Source organism: Rattus norvegicus, chromosome 13 (assembly GCF_021556685.1).
Source record: "Rattus norvegicus strain SHRSP/BbbUtx chromosome 13, alternate assembly SHRSP_T2T, whole genome shotgun sequence".
In the NCBI taxonomy this organism is placed as follows: domain Eukaryota; kingdom Metazoa; phylum Chordata; class Mammalia; order Rodentia; family Muridae; genus Rattus; species Rattus norvegicus.
The window spans coordinates 24,142,885-24,155,483 of record NC_141546.1 but is presented as its reverse complement, the minus strand read 5'-3'; the positions used below and the strand labels follow the sequence as shown (position 1 = coordinate 24,155,483).

The following is a 12,599-nucleotide window of genomic DNA, read 5'->3' as shown; positions in this document are numbered from 1 at the left end:
ACACGAGCTCAATAATTTATAGTCTATTCTCTTTTCCACAATTTTACCTTATTTACTAGCCCAAAAGTTTTTCTTGAAGAACTCAAATGTTTACATTCTGTTCAGTAAGATATTAAAATGATAATAATAAATTTGAAAAGTGAATACATTGTGGAAAGTAGCAAAGCCCAGATGGACAACCATATTCATGACAGCTTTGGTGATGTGAAGATAAATTCTTTTTAGCTATACATGATCATTTAAAACCAATATACATAAAATATGAGGAACCAGTTCACAAAGAAAGAACTCAAGAAGGGAAACAGGACTGAATGAAAGGTATGCAGAACACATCAGACTTCATGCTGGGCTGTTTGATTTTTCTAGCATTACTTTAGGCAGAAAAACAGTAGCAACAAAATGCATTTCTCACTCCAGCTATAGAAACGGAGAGAAATATATTTTCTCAGTAGTAGATAAACAAATGTCCATCCCTCAAGAAAATGTGTTTGTTTTATGTAGAAACTAGATATAATTATGAAACAATCATTTGCCTGCTGTTTTCGTGCTAATAAAGGCTTAATTTCCCCCTGCTGACACTCTCTAGCTGAGGACACTTCCATGACCTCCTGCTATGCTTGTTTGCCTGTTTTCATATATGCATGCCTCAAAAATGTGACATTTGCCTTGCAGACTGAAGTTGGCATGTTTGTCTCACACTATCAGGAGAGCCCTTGTATATTTATATTGGAATAAATTTGTGTATTAGGGTTTTACTGCTGTAAGCGCACACTATGACCAAAGCAACTCTTATAAGGACACATTTAACTGGGGCTGGCTTACAGGTTCAGAAATTCGTCCATTATCATCAAGGCTGGAACATGGCAGTTTCCAGGCAAGCATGGTGCAGGAGTAGCTGAGAGTTCTACATTCTTGTCCAAAGGCAAACAGGAGAAGACTCCCACAAGGACACACTTCCTCCAACAAGGCCACACCTACTCCAAAAACACTGTACCTCCTAATAGTGCCACTCCTGGGCCAAGCATATTCCAAGCATCACAGTTTGGATATCCCTTAAGTTTAAAATTGTAACAAAGCTGTTTTGTTTGTCACCTTTGTTGTTTCTTGCCTTAAAAACTTCATGTCACTATCTCTTTACAAAAATATAAAAATTAAAGAATAAAATAGGCAAATGGTGTATTGACCATGTAGATGCTGTTTTCTATGAGGGAGAGTCTTCTGAGAAAATATGCCTCAGTGGCCATTGACCTCAGCCAAAGAACTGACAACAGACAAAAGAAAGGGACTTCCTAGTTCACTTAGTGAACCAGTTCATTCTCAGGGCTTACTATCAGAAGCATTCCTTGCAACACAATTTCCTACCTGGACATAAAATGATGCAGAACCAGCCAAGGCACCCAGAGGCCCCACCCCAGCCTGACTCAAGGCTGCAGCATTTGAGTACCCTGTTCAAATTGCCACTTCACCCAAAGATCCTCTTCCCTTCCCACCCCAATTATTCACTGCTTTTACACACACACTGAGAAAGGCTTGTGTCTTTTAATTTTCCTTTTAATTCGGATAAATTCACAAGCCTCCCACTCCCTCTCAGAGAGGAGAGAGTTACAGAGCAGGCTGTTTTTCTTATACTATGATGTTCTACTTCACTTAGGAGGAAAAAGAACTCATGGATGTTTTAAGTCTAGAAAGAAACTGAAGTTATGTATGCTTTGAAGATTACCTGACAAACATGAGAACATATTAAAAGACCTTCATTACAGTTTTCTGAGTCAGGCGTGGTGGCTCACTTGTATAATTTCAACACTTTGGAAAACCAGGCAGGACAAGTTGGAGTTGAAGACTGATGCCTTCATGCTGAGCTGGAGCCCTGCATGGACTGCTGAAGATTATCTCAGCAAAAATGAATCAGAGAAGAAAGAAGGAAGCTCTTAAGAAGCACAAAACATTAGAGCGGTGCTATGAGGTTTGAAAAGTAGCTGGCAGAAGCTGACACAGGCATACCTTCACCTGGCACTTTAGGAGGGTGTGACCACAGAGGCTCTGGTCACATCATGAAAGGGTAAGCATTAAGGGCAGTAATCATACCAGAAACAATGTGATGGGCCACAAAGTAATAGAGCAGTACGGAAACTGTAAGAAAGCTAGCTTAGGATGAATGAGTAAAAGATACAGCTGCCATTGCCATGAACAACATGGAGGATGGGAACACTTGAAGAGGGAAGAAGCAGAGATCAAGAAAATATACCAGCTGGAGAGTAAGATAAGAAAGCATATGAGTTTAAAAATCTGGTTATACTGTAGATGGGGACCAGAGTATTAGGGTGCTTAACAAGGGGCAAATCTAAAGCAGACAGAGAAGACCATAATGTAACTTAAGGAAGAAAAGAAAGAAAAGTAAAAGAGCAAAGGAAGTGTAAAAAATAAGCATAGTAAAAATAAATGCCTTTTAGAAATGTCAAAGTAGCTTTGTCAGGATTGCCACTACAGCCACACGCTGTACCAGATAACCCGAACCCAGTGATACCACTCTCTCAAGAAAACCAAAGTCCTAGAATGTCATGAGGCCCACTGGACAGTATATAAGCAGAGACAACCAGCAGTACTCTGCTCTGCATAGAGAGAGAGAGAGACACCACCTTATCTGCTTTGCAGTTGGAGAGTCTCCCCCAGGATCCTGACCCAAGGACCAGAGACTTCTGTTAGAGACTGACCCTCAGGTAAGATCTGCCCTACATGTAAGCAGCCTTGAGGAGACAGGCTTAGTACTGTAGTTAGGAATTTAGAGTGTGAACATCAACACTGTGTGATAACCTCAGCATTATAAAATCTAACTTTCACTATGTTAAGTACGAGTAGCTACCTTCTTGCTCACTATAAGAGGGAAGGGAGGAGAGTAAGGAAAAAAGGAAGGGAAGGAGGCATGGAGGAAGAGTGGAAGGAAGGAAGGAAGGAAGGAAGGAAGGAAGGAAGGAAGGAAGGAAGGGAGGGAGGGAGGAGGAGGAAAAGGAGCTCTCCAAAGAAGATGAGATTTAGGTTGTCCCTCTAACAATAAATACAATTCCTACCACTGCACATGCAATGTGAGCAGAGGTAAAATCAGCTTGTGAAAGACACATGGCGTGAAAAGCAAAAGTCATTTTCCCCAAATGAAAATACATCTACAACAGAAAATAAAAGTGGGAAAGTAGTGCCACAAGGCACCACTTCCCTGCATTTGGCCTCTCAAGTTTGTATTTAATCAGGAGTCACCTGTCCCACATTAGAAGCACCAGTCTGGCTTAAGTGTGAGAGTGAAAGGAATTCCTTTAAGAGCAAAGTTTATGAAAGGTGAGTCCTTCATGATTTAGCTTTTAGTTCTTACAGCTCAAATGTCATTTACAATCGCTGACTCTATGCAAACACTCTCTTCTTCTAGAGTCACCTCTGATCTGGGTTCATCTTATTATTCACCTAGAAAGAAAAGCTCAGTCAGTAGATTCCTCTGTGTCCATATCCTACATTAGACAGAAAGACACACAATTAGTATGGGGAAAGGTTTATTCTAAGGTGACATGAAGACCCATCTACTCACCCAGACAGAGAAACAAAGGCAAGCTAATGTAACACCTCTACCAAAACCCAACTTGATAAACCAGCGTTTTTACCAGGCTACATGTAGAAATATAGGTGACAGTTTGCCTACTAGGGCAGGAACAATTCCAAGGCAGTTTTGCATGACTGAAAATACACTTCAGCATGGGTGACAACTCAAATGCTGAAATTTCGAAGCTGTCATAAGACTAGCAAGCAGCTATACAAGTCAGAGAACCTCTTCCAAGTTACTCTGCTGGTCAGTGTGTCCCTTCCTTTAGTAGCTTACGGTTTCCATGATCTTGATTAGGATTCTTTTGTATCTTGTTAGTTTGAAGAACTTCTTAAAATTTATGAGTTGTTTAGCTCCTGAATTTCATACATCTTCCTTCCTTTCTCGAGTGCTGTTTCAACTTGGAAGAAATTGCAGCAGCTAAAACCATTAGCAGATGGCTGGAAATCCCCCAAATAGCTTTCCTTAGCAGGATTAATCAGGCCTTAGAGTAGTCAGCCACAATGATCCCCAGATAATGAGAAGAGGATGGGAATAAGGCAAGGGGGGCACATTAACATTAGGCTTTCCTCACTGAGCTATCAACCTGGAAACTGAAATACCCCAATCTCTTCTTCTCCTTGGAGCTCTCCAAGGACCATGATGTCCCTTCATCGTCCCTATCAGAACTGGTAATCGTATAGGAAAATTGCTGCTCATTCCTGACTTGGTCTTGTTTGTGATGTCACACTGGGACTGAACTACCTCTGGATGACTTAAGATCTCCCAGGGCTCCCTGGGGACATCTAGTCACTGCTACACCCATCTATTCCTGGTTGGAGCACACCAGTAGGAACTAAGACCACTTCTGCTCTTCCTCAAGCCCAATATTCAGATAAGGCAGAATGAAACAAAACAAAAGACAAACAGAAGCACACACAAACAAACAAAAGCCATGAAGCTGTGTCAAACTTATACAAAGTCATGCTTCACTAGACTCTAGTTGATGCTATTCCACTCCATGGGAGGTAAGAATTGTAATTTTACTAAGATTCATGAGTATGCTTTTTTCTCTTCTATACTGCAGAATAATAATTCTGTAAAAACTATCTGAAGCTTCATGAAAAAGTGCACATAAAGGGCCCATACAACATGAAGTCTGAAACAGCTCATTGCTCAGTCCATGCAAATGATTAATACAATTAGGCACATTCTATCATCACTACATATAGAGACAAAGAACCCTGGAAATAGGCTAAATCTTAAACTATTAATATTTAATTCTCTATTAATCTATTTGATGATAAAGCCACTGCTATTATCTTTGTTTATGGGAATGCTGTAGAATAATTCTGCCTATCTTTCTTTCAGAGAGGCCATTTAAAATGATGTTCTTGTTTAAATGCATTAAAATTCTACAGAACATTAAGTAAATTATAGACCAGTGTGCCCACCTTCTTCATTTTCTTATTTGTATAAATATAACAATTATTGATATTGAGCAAATAAGTTTATATATTATTTAAAATTACAATTTTTCTTTGATCATACTAGAAATATTTTCTGATGCAAACACAGAAAATATCAAAATGGAGAACAAAACAATGGAAGCAGGTAGACAATGTGTCAGGCTAAGAAAACACAGGCTATTTTTGTTTTGTTATTTGTGTGTGTGTGTGTGTGTGTGTGTGTGTGTGTGTGTGTCTGTGTGTGTGTGTGTGTTTAATTTAAGAAAGGCAAGTTCTTATGTTTCATTTCAAAAGAGACTGAAATGTAAGCTAACTTGTCAATCTTCACTATCTATTGATGATGACATTTCTAGAGCTATATTCTGGTAGGACATTGCCTGCCTTGATTCGGTCAACTACAGAGACCTTATCTTCTGGTCCTGCTGGCTTGGTATATCAAATCCCTAACAAGGGATGCTGGAACAATTTTAGTACATTGTGAGCAGTCACTGCCAACTCCTGACCTGTAAGATACAATCACAGAGTATACCTTATTCCACTGAAATATTGGGCAAAACTATTACGTAAATGCTGTTTGAACCCTTCTTGGACAGATGCTATAAAAATAAATTATTACCTTTGTATTTCAAACTTTAACCATATGACATACAACAATACAGAAGCCAGCACTTTTCTGTGACATAAATGGATGATTTATCCTCTCTCTCCTACAACTGCCCAATTCAGTTCCTTTCAATTTTTCTACATAGATTTAGACTTTCCGATCTGAATAGTCTTTGCCAATGTGTAATTTAGATTTTTCAGCAGATGTCACATAAGCCTGGAGTGAATACTTCCTAGGTATAAGTTACATTTGTGGCCTGGTACATAATACTCAATGTTCCAAATGTCATTTAAAATGATAAACAAATGACTACAGTATTTTTTTAAAAAAAGTCAGTATACTTTTCCCAGGTTTTTATTATGAATATTATTCACTTGAAGTTAATTAAAATGGAACCCCTGAACTCGCACATGGCAATAGGAGAACATATTATTTGTATCTACAAAGTTATCATTCCCACCTTTTTGAGCATTCTCTCTGAATGGCATCACACAGTACCCACAAACCAACTGTACTGCATATAAGAATCTAAGTGAAGCTCATCTTTTTTTCCTAATATTACACCTGCATTTTTCTATGAGTTGTAAAATTCAAAATTTAGAAGCTTGGTCAGTCTTTTCTTTGGTTGTATTTTATCTACAGATTTAAAGATAGAGCTTCAGGCATGGCGTGGGAGGTGTTTCACAATATTAACTCATTTGACCCTCCAGGTCTGCATACCACCCTCTCTACAAGGCAACATGGAGCTCTTTGTGTTTCATAAAGAAACAAGATTGATGAACAATAATCCATCTGCAATATCATTTCCCACTTACCTTCCTTTCAATCAGAAGTTCACGAATGTCAATGGTGTACAGCACAACTATCAATGACAATTTGCCTAAATTCCTGAATTCCATGACTAAATAAATGAATCCCACTACTGTGTGTCCAAGAAATTTTTCAAACTTTTATTTTAATTTATCCTAGTATGTATTTATTTATAAAACTTCCTTCAAATACTTTGAAATTTATATATTTACTGAAGAATGCCTTATTTTCCCATGCATTCTTTTAAAGATGTGTTTGTCACATGCTTCTATATTGTAGATTGACCAGGAAAATGATTAGGTAATAATTATTCATTCATTAGACATGGTGACAGAATGTAGAATGAAGAGTTAAAACACAGAGGAATAAGAGAGTGGTACTAGAATAACTTTGCCTGTCAGAAATCCTCAGGTAAGTCCAATAGCAATGAGAGCTGTGAACTCTGCCCTGTCCCTTGTGCCTGCCATTGCCTGACCCAGAGGTCTGCTACTGTCAGGGACTACAAGTGGCCCACTTCAATTTGGACTACCAGAAGCCTGCTCAAATATGGGACTATGAGAGGCCTGCTGCCATCAGAGACTACAAGGTCTACAAACTATAAGAACAACCAGATGGCAAAAGGCCAGGACAACCACATGGCAAAAGGATAAAGACAAAGTCAAGAGGAGCCAGATATGGTACCACCAGAATCCAATTATCTCACTACAGCAAGCCCTCGATATTCGAACACAGTTGAAGCACAAGAATCCAGCCTTGTGAAGATAGTAAAGACATTTAAAGTGAAAATATATAAATACCTTAAAGAAATACAGGAAAATGGAATCAAACAGCTAAAGAAAATGAACAAATATGTTTAAGACTTGAAAATGGAAATAGAAGCAATAAAGAAAACATAAACTGAGGGAATCCTGGAAATGGGAAACCTAGGGATGAGAACAGGAACTATACAGATAAACATCACAAAGGGAATACAGGAGATGGAAGAGAGAATCTCACCTTTAGGCGATATGATAGAAGAACTTGATATATCCATCAAAGAAAAGGTTAAATCTAAAAAGTTTCTAACACAAAACATCCAGGACATCTGGGAAACCATGATAAAACCTAACCTAAGAATTATAGGAGCAGAAGAAGGTGAAGAGCCTTAGCTCAAAGGCCCAGAAAATATTTTCAACAGAAGTACAGACAAAAATTGCCCTAACCTAAAGAAAGAGATGCCTATAAATGTACAAGAAGCTTACAGAACACTAAATAGATTGGACCAAAAAAGAAAACCAACTGCCACATAGTAATCAAAACACTCAATGTACAGAACCAAGAAAGAATATTAAAAGTTGCAAGGGGAAAAGGCTAAGTACCATATAAAAGTAAACATATCAGAAGTACATCAGACTTACCAAAGAAGACTTTACAAGCAAGAGAGGCCTGTGCAGATATCTGCAGTTTCCAAGAGACCACAGATGCCAGCCCAGACTACTATAGCCAGCAAAACTCTTAATGACCATAGATGGAGAAGCCAAAATATTTCATGACAAAACCAAATTCAAGCAATATCTATCAACAAATCCAGAACTACAGAAGATACTGGAAGGAAAATTCCAACCCACAGAGGTTAACTACACCAAATAAAAGACAGGAAATACATAAACCCAAAGTCAGCAAAAACAAAAAGAAGGGAAGCTCATGCATGCAGGGGCACATGCACACACACATAAACTCTACTAACACCAAAATCAAAATAGCAGGAATTGGCTCTCTGCTCCTCCCTGAGGAGACAGTTGCATCTTCTCATGCAGTGCCAGCCTCATCCCATAGACAAGATGGTGAAGGTTGGTGTGAACAGATTTGGCCGTATTGGGTGCCTGGTTACCAGGGTTGCCTTCTCCTCTGCATCTGGCAAAGTGAAGATTATTGTCATCAGTGACCCCTTCATAGACCCCAACTACATGGTCTACGTGTCCCAGTATGCCTCTACACATGGCAAATTCAATGGCACAGTCAAGGCTGAGAATGGGAAGCTTGTCATCAATGGGAAGCCCATCACCATCTTCCAGGAGTGAGATCCTGTTAGCATCAAATGGTGTGATGCTGGTGCTGAGTATGTCGTGGGGTCTACTGGCGTCTTCACCACCTTGGAGAAGGCTGGGGCTCACTTGAAGGGTGGGACCAAAAGGGTCATCAACTCCACCCCTTCAGCTAACACCCCCATGTTTGTGATGGGTGTGGACCACAAAAAATATGACAACTCACTCAAGATGGTCAGCAATGCACCCTGCACCACCAACTACTTAGCCCCCCTGGCCAAGTTCATCCAAGACAACTTTGGCATCGTGGAAGGGCTCATGACCACAGTCCATGGCATCACTGCCACTCAGAAGACTGTGGATGGTCTCTCGGGAAAGCTGTGGCATGGTGGCAGTGGGGCAGCCCAGAGCATCATCTCTGCATCCACTGGTGCTGTCAAGGCTGTGGGCAAGGTCAACCTAGAGCTCACTGGCATGGCCTTTTGTTTCCCACCCCCAATTTTTCCATTGTGGATCTGACATACTGCCTGGAGAAACCTGCCAAGTATGATAACATTAAGAAGGTGATGAAGCAGGCATCTGAGGGCCCACTAAAGGGCATCCCGGACTACTACTATCCAGGTTATCTCCTGAGTCTTCAACAGCAACTCCCACTCTTCCACCTTTGATGCTGGGGCTGGCATTGCTCTCAATGACAACTTTGTAAAGCTCATTTCCTGGTATGACAATGAATATGGCTACAGCAGCAAGATGGTAGACCTCATAGCCTACATGGCCTCCAAGGAGTAAGAAACCCTGGACCATCCACCCCAGCCCAGAAAGAATACTGAGAGCAAGAGAGAGACCCTCAGTTTCTGAGGAGTTCCCATACAAAATCAGCTCCCAACACTGAGCATTTCCCTCCCAATTCCATCCCAGACCTCCATAATAACAGATGGGGCCTAGGGAGCACTCCCGACTCTCTTCAATACCATCAATAAAGTCTGCTGCACCCCCCCCAAATAATGGGAATTAACAATCATTGGTCATTAATACCTCCCAAATCAATAGACTCAATGTCCTAATAAAAACAAATAGGCAATCAAAATGGATGCAAAACCAGGATGCATCATTCTGCTGCATATAAGAAACAACCTCAGAAAAAAGATAAACATCACGTAAGAGGAAAGGGCTCTGAAAAAAAAAATTTCCAGGCAAACAGACCAAGAAGAAAGTTGGAATTAATATCTAAGAAGTTGACTTTCAACCAAAATTAATCAAAAGAAATGGGGAAGGACTTCATATTCATCAAAGGAAAAATATGCCAAGTTCATATCTCAGTTCTGAAATCTATGCTCCAAATGCTAAGGCACTGTAGTGATGTGGAAATGCTCGGCCCAGGGACTGGAACTATTAGGAGGAAAGGTCTTGTTGGAGTAGGTATGGCCTTGTTGGAGTAGGTGTGTCATTGTAGAGGTGTGCAATAAGACACTCCTAACCACTGAGGAGCCATTCTTCTCCTAGCAGCTTTCAAGTGAAGATGTAAATCTCTTGGCTCCTTCTGCCTGCCTGGACACTGTCATTCCTGCCTTGATGATAATGGACTGAATTTCTGAACCTGTAAGCCAGTCCCAATAAAATGTTGTTCTTATAAGAGTTGCCTTGGTCATGGTGTCTGTTCACAGCAGTAAAACCCTAAGACAGAAGTTGGTCCCAGGAACTGGGGTATTGTTGTAATAGGCCTGACCATGCTTTTGTTTGAAAGAATGTGGATTTGTAGACTTTGGATTTGGAAAGCAGTAGAATCCTTTAAGTGGGTCTTAATGGGATATCCTAGGAGGATTATGGAAGACTTGGTTGCTGAGAGTGATTCGAATTGCACAGACCTGACCCAAGAGATGTCAATGGAGAAGAATTTCAGTATATGATCTAGAGACTGCTTTGTACCATTTTGGTGAAGAACGTGCCTGGTTTTTGCTCTTGTCTGAAGAGTCTACCTGAAGCTAAGGCAGATTTATATTAATTCCATTGACAAAGGACATCTCAAAAAACCCAGCAGAGACTTTGTTCTTCGGTTTAGTCTCATGAAGAACATTCCAATCAAGCACAGCAAGCTTAAAAAGAAATAATACAGAATGTATGATTCAAGCCATTGCATGTAATTAGTACACAGTGGTCTCCCTGCCTCCATGGCTATCCCCATTCTGCTGTCCACCCAATGGCCTGCAGTTCACTTGCATCCGAACCACTCATATCTTCCCACCTATCCATCCCCTCCCTGTGGCTAGCTATCACAAATCCCTATAACCCAGTAAAATCAAAACTCCAGATGCTTGTAAGTTATCAGTCAGATTTATAACAGTAAATTCTAAATCCACAAAACACCCACACAAAGAACATAAAATTCAACTGATAATTATTACAAGCTGCCCACCTAGATTGGACAAATTGCCCTATATTATTCTATGTTCTTCTACGATATCCATAGCTACCTATGATTATTTCAAGCCATGTGGGTTGGGTTCATCCTCTTCCTCCATCTTTTTCTGTCCCTGTCTCCTCTCTCCCACCTAAAACTCTTAGCACTGCTCAATCCTTTTTCATTGCTCAATCACAGAATCTAACCTTATACCTCATGTCCCCTCACCAGCGTATCAACAGCAATCAACAGATGCAATAATAAGTGCAATGGAAAGTGAAATGGAGCTGAATCCTGTGTTCAAGGAGATAAAGATATTTAGAGAGTGGTGACCTTAGAGCAAGAACCCACGAAGCTAAACTTACCATTTGTGTTTACAGATGAACAAAATAGTTTGGATTTTTCACATGGCATGAACTACAGTCCAAAAATGGACTGTATACTAGCGATCCAGATGTTGAGGCTGGATGACACAAGCTTATGATCTGGATCTTGAGGAACAATGGCCATGAGAGGCTTAGGCCCAGGCACGTTAGTACACCTTTAATTGAAGGAGACAAAGCCGAGCAGATATCTGAGTTAAAGGCCAGCCTGGAACAGAGCAAGTTCTAGGTTAAGAAATGTTTAAGTAAGGGCCTGGTAGTACACACCTTTAATTTCAGCTTTTAGTAGACAGAGCTATGCAGATCTCTGATTTCAAGGTCAATCTACAGAACAAGTTCCAGGGGAGCCAAACTTAGGCAGTAAGGTAGTTGGAAAACAGAAACTGATAATAGAATAAGGGGAGATGTTCCAACCCCAGAAAATAGCACTTGGCAATTTCAGCCATGTGGCCCTGGCTTTAGAATGAATAGAAGGGACTACTGGGATAATTGATGCTAGTTGGCTAGAGCTAAGAAATTATTGGTGATTACGAAGAGACCAGCATCACTGATGTGAAATCTTCTGAGAAGTGTTTTCTGAGATCACTAAAAAAGTTGTTTTCGAGAGATAGCCAAGGTTGAACCTGTTGTCAAAGTTGGACTTGGAAATAAGTAAGAATCACCCAAGTGGTACTGGTTTTGAAGGTATGAGAGGATCATGGAGAGCAGCTGAGATTTGGCACTGTGAGAGGCCAGGAAAAGCCTTTGGTGAAAGTGTAGCCTCAGTTGCAGTTGACAGCCCAGATCTGAAGGAGTAATGTAAAAAAAGAAATGGTAAGGGTTGGCATCATGAAGCAAGCCTATAAGAGGCTATCAATGAAGCCTAGTTGAAGTGCAAGATCGCAGTGTGTTGGAGATACCAGCATCATGTGATAATCACCAAGAGCAACAGCAGCAGTGGAGTGGAGTCAACCAGAGCCTAGAGTGCTACTGAGGGCAGAGCTGAAGAAGTTACCGAAGCTCTTTGGAGGAACCCAGAAAATCATATGTGGATTCCAGATATTGGAACATGAAGCTGTCAAGGAGAAATTTACTTGGAGACACCAAGATGTTAAAGATAGAGCTGTGGGATATCTGTGGAGGAGACCTGCTTACAGAAAGCAGAAGCAGCCAAGGAGAAAGAAGTTTGTTGCAGTAATCAAAGATAAAAATGGAGTTGCAGATCTGAAGACCACTTTGACATTTGACATGGAGATACAGAAAAATCCTTAGACAAAAATCCAACACACTTTCATGTTAAGCAATTTGGAGAGGTCAGGCATACTAGGTACATATTTAAACACAATAAAGGCAATACACAGCAATCCAAT

The 12,599-nt window shown here is 40.4% G+C and overlaps 1 pseudogene; it reads left to right on the top strand.

Annotated features, from left to right (window-relative positions):
- Nucleotides 1-8,265: 8,265 nt before the first annotated feature.
- Nucleotides 8,266-9,258, top strand: LOC148001561 (glyceraldehyde-3-phosphate dehydrogenase pseudogene; annotated as a pseudogene).
- Nucleotides 9,259-12,599: the final 3,341 nt, after the last annotated feature.